General features: G+C 50.8%; 1 non-coding gene across 1 annotated transcript in view; it reads right to left on the reverse strand.

The window, feature by feature from the left end:
- Window positions 1-312, reverse strand: part of LOC126435824 (small subunit ribosomal RNA) — a 1,909-nt gene extending 1,597 nt beyond the window's left edge. Inside the window, exon 1 of the ribosomal RNA XR_007580221.1 lies at window positions 1-312. This exon is cut by the window's left edge and continues 1,597 nt beyond it. This is a non-coding gene — a ribosomal RNA (small subunit ribosomal RNA).
- Between the last annotated feature and the right edge of the window lie 4,688 nt (window positions 313-5,000).

A 5,000-nucleotide genomic window follows, 5' to 3' on the forward strand; every position in this document is an offset into this window, starting at 1 on the left:
AGACGCGTCGCCGGTACGAGGACCGTGCGATCAGCCCAAAGTTATTCAGAGTCACCAAGGCAAACGGACCGGACGAGCCGACCGATTGGTTTTGATCTAATAAAAGCGTCCCTTCCATCTCTGGTCGGGACTCTGTTTGCATGTATTAGCTCTAGAATTACCACAGTTATCCAAGTAACGTGGGTACGATCTAAGGAACCATAACTGATTTAATGAGCCATTCGCGGTTTCACCTTAATGCGGCTTGTACTGAGACATGCATGGCTTAATCTTTGAGACAAGCATATGACTACTGGCAGGATCAACCAGGGAGCTGCGTCAACTAGAGCTGAGCAGCCGGCCGCCCGGGAGTGTGTCCCGGGGGCCCGCGCGAACACGCAAGCGTCCGCTCAATTATTCTGCAAACAGGAGGAGGCTGAGCTCCCCTGCACAACACACCTCGAAACCCTCTCAGGTCCCGGCGGCGCGCAGCGCCGTCCTAAGTACTTGGTCGGGTTCGAGAGAGGCGCAATCGCCCAGAGTTAGGCGAGTAGACGCTTTAGGTGCGACCACCCGTGCTCCCAACTGAGCTTGCCGCTGCCGACAGAGGCCCGGGAGCGTGCTGTCGTGGCATTGCCGGCGGGAGACAACACGCGCCACCTACGGTGACCGGCAGCTCCAACGCCAGCGCCACAGAAGGACAAAAGCCCTACTTGGGTGCCGAAGCGAACTCTCCCAGCACAGCGCACGCGCCAACACGTCCGCACAGCTGCGATACAAACCACCTGCGAGAACCGCTGGGGCGACCGAGCAGCAGACGGCGTCGCGGCGCCGAGCGCCGGGCGGCGGCGCATCCTCAGCGCACAAAGTCCTCAATCGGACCAGCACACTGCAGATGGCCACCGCGCTTCGCACCGGGCCCGCGAGGACCTACTTTGGCCGCAAGGCGCCGCGAGCAGGGGGCGCCGGCGCGCAGCTGCGCCGCCTGCCGCGTCCGTCGGCCGGCGCGCCTGCCACCGGCCGCCCCCACCAGCCGGCTGTAGCGCGTGCGCCCACGCACCGCGCTGCCAGCACGCCGGGCGGCCCCCCCTCACCGGCCGGGGACGGTCCCACCCAGCCACCGCCGCGTATCGCCTCACACCCAGATCCCCTTTCACGTTCGTGGGCATGGTGGGTCCCCTTTCACGTTCGTGGGCATGGTGGGTATCCCTGAAACAACCGGTTAATAGCTCGACCGATCGTCGCCAACACTGATTCACCTCTAGCGAGAACAACCGCACCACAACGGGTTACCGGTTGTTCATTTGCGTAACGTCACCAGCAAACGTACACGTCCATCGCCATTTGCAACGAGTATTGCATGCCTGTGTCAGGTGTCACAACACACTACGTCTGCCCACATAGACGCAACAACATGTGCACGCCTAGAGAACACGTGGAAGGTAGACCCCGTACGTATGCGGTGTCCATTGCGCGAACGACTGTCAGCCCGCCTCTGCAGCATGTCGCAGATGTGGAACGCGGTGCAACATGCTATCACGGTGTGTGAGAAGAGACGACTACGTCCGAATACACGCTCCACTACATCAACAGACTGCTCATGCTGATCGCCATCCAGGGCGTCCGTTCCTCCCACACGTCTGTATGGCGTACCACACTGCAATCCAGCTCTTATAGGGAGACGACACGTAGCTGCGTGCACAATATTTGGACTGTATGGTCCGCCGTTGCTAGGCGCTGTCGTCATACGGTCACATGGGCCACGATGTATCATTCAGTACATACGGAGCAATGTGCAGTACAGTTTGTGGGTTTTGCGTACATCGGCGGACAGGTGACAGGCCGTACCACAACGTAGGCTGAGTACGTCGGCATGCGAAGGGCATTGAACATGCAAACTTCTCACCGACCAGCTTGCGAAGGCAGGGGGGAAGGGGGGGGGGCATGTACGTCCTGCTGCTATCCACACTACAGTGTATAGCAGGAGCATGTGGAAAGTCAGCAACACCTGCAAGGTGTTTAACATGACGCGATACACAGGGGACCGGGCAGTGCGAGTAGCGAACTATATTGCGAGGGTTGCGGTTAGGCAACACTACACTACTTTAACGGGTTGCATAACAATTACAGAGCAGGTTCAGCGACAACGTGCGTCAGGTTAAGGCGCAATATAGTTTAGGTTACGGCGCACTTTAGGTTAGGTTAAGGCACATTATAGGTTAGGTTAAGGCACAACATGGGTTACGTTAAGGCACAACATGGGTTACGTTAAGGCACAACATGGGTTAGGTTAAGGCACAACATGGGTTAGGTTAAGGCACAACATGGGTTAGGTTAAGGCACAACATGGGTTAGGTTAAGGCACAACATGGGTTAGGTTAAGGCACAACATGGGTTAGGTTAAGGCACAACATGGGTTAGGTTAAGGCACAACATGGGTTAGGTTAAGGCACAACATGGGTTAGGTTAAGGCACAACATGGGTTAGGTTAAGGCACAACATGGGTTAGGTTAAGGCACAACATGGGTTAGGTTAAGGCACAACATGGGTTAGGTTAAGGCACAACATGGGTTAGGTTAAGGCACAACATGGGTTAGGTTAAGGCACAACATGGGTTAGGTTAAGGCACAACATGGGTTAGGTTAAGGCACAACATGGGTTAGGTTAAGGCACAACATGGGTTAGGTTAAGGCACAACATGGGTTAGGTTAAGGCACAACATGGGTTAGGTTAAGGCACAACATGGGTTAGGTTAAGGCACAACATGGGTTAGGTTAAGGCACAACATGGGTTAGGTTAAGGCACAACATGGGTTAGGTTAAGGCACAACATGGGTTAGGTTAAGGCACAACATGGGTTAGGTTAAGGCACAACATGGGTTAGGTTAAGGCACAACATGGGTTAGGTTAAGGCACAACATGGGTTAGGTTAAGGCACAACATGGGTTAGGTTAAGGCACAACATGGGTTAGGTTAAGGCACAACATGGGTTAGGTTAAGGCACAACATGGGTTAGGTTAAGGCACAACATGGGTTAGGTTAAGGCACAACATGGGTTAGGTTAAGGCACAACATGGGTTAGGTTAAGGCACAACATGGGTTAGGTTAAGGCACAACATGGGTTAGGTTAAGGCACAACATGGGTTAGGTTAAGGCACAACATGGGTTAGGTTAAGGCACAACATGGGTTAGGTTAAGGCACAACATGGGTTAGGTTAAGGCACACCATGGGTTAGGTTAAGGCACAACATGGGTTAGGTTAAGGCACAACATGGGTTAGGTTAAGGCACAACATGGGTTAGGTTAAGGCACACCATGGGTTAGGTTAAGGCACACCATGGGTTAGGTTAAGGCACAACATGGGTTAGGTTAAGGCACAACATGGGTTAGGTTAAGGCACAACATGGGTTAGGTTAAGGCACAACATGGGTTAGGTTAAGGCACAACGTAGGTTAGGTTAAGGCACAACGTAGGTTAGGTTAAGGCACAACGTAGGTTAGGTTAAGGCACAACATGGGTTAGGTTAAGGCACAACATGGGTTAGGTTAAGGCACAACATGGGTTAGGTTAAGGCACAACATGGGTTAGGTTAAGGCACAACATGGGTTACGTTACGGCACAACATGGGTTACGTTACGGCACAACATGGGTTACGTTACGGCACAACATGGGTTACGTTACGGCACAACATGGGTTACGTTACGGCACAACATGGGTTACATTACGGCACAAATTAGGTTAGGTTACGGCACAAATTAGGTTAGGTTAAGGCACAAATTAGGTTAGGTTAAGGCACAAATTAGGTTAGGTTAAGGCACAAATTAGGTTAGGTTAAGGCACAAATTAGGTTAGGTTAAGGCACAAATTAGGTTAGGTTAAGGCACAAATTAGGTTAGGTTAAGGCACAAATTAGGTTAGGTTAAGGCACAAATTAGGTTAGGTTAAGGCACAAATTAGGTTAGGTTAAGGCACAAATTAGGTTAGGTTAAGGCACAAATTAGGTTAGGTTAAGGCACAAATTAGGTTAGGTTAAGGCACGATATAGGTTAGGTTAAGGCACGATATAGGTTAGGTTAAGGCACGATATAGGTTAGGTTAAGGCACGATATAGGTTAGGTTAAGGCACGATATAGGTTAGGTTAAGGCACGATATAGGTTAGGTTAAGGCACGATATAGGTTAGGTTAAGGCATGATATAGGTTAGGTTAAGGTACGATATAGGTTAGGTTAAGGTACGATATAGGTTAGGTTAAGGTACGATATAGGTTAGGTTAAGGTACGATATAGGTTAGGTTAAGGTACGATATAGGTTAGGTTAAGGTACGATATAGGTTAGGTTAAGGTACGATATAGGTTAGGTTAAGGTACGATATAGGTTAGGTTAAGGTACGATATAGGTTAGGTTAAGGTACGATATAGGTTAGGTTAAGGTACGATATAGCGTAGGTTCAGATACACATTGTTGTAGGGAAAGGTGTATTGGGGGGGGGGGGGGCGGCAGGTTCGTTGATAGTGATTATCGTAATTGGATGCCTGCGGTATTATCCGATTTGTCACGTCAGGATGCACTTTTGGCTCATGACAGGCGGCGCTCCGATTCCATGGTTGTGGCAGATCTGTGTCTTTCATTCCTGCCATTGTTTGTGTGCTGTGACAGGAGGCAGTATTGTGATGTTGGGTGCACCACTGTGTAGGACATGTGTGGGTGTTCGTGGCTTAGCTGAGCAATGTGCGGATGTCGGAAGGGTGGGATATTGTGTTTTCTGGGTGGACCTCCCGGTCTGGTAATGATAGTGTGGATTGTGTCATGTGGCGGAGAGGATGCACTGGATGTTCTTCCATGCTGGTGGTTAGATATTGTGTGTGATAAGAGAGTAGTGTGTGATAAGAGTGTCTGGCTGACGTGTGGTTCTCATTGTGTGCAGAGTCTTTCAGCATGTATAGGGACGGTTGTATATATTATCTGTATTCTGATGGCTCTGCATCTATTACTAATCAGTGCCGTGTATACGGTTACTCTAG

Source organism: Schistocerca serialis, unplaced genomic scaffold, assembly GCF_023864345.2.
Source record: "Schistocerca serialis cubense isolate TAMUIC-IGC-003099 unplaced genomic scaffold, iqSchSeri2.2 HiC_scaffold_1219, whole genome shotgun sequence".
NCBI lineage: Eukaryota > Metazoa > Arthropoda > Insecta > Orthoptera > Acrididae > Schistocerca > Schistocerca serialis.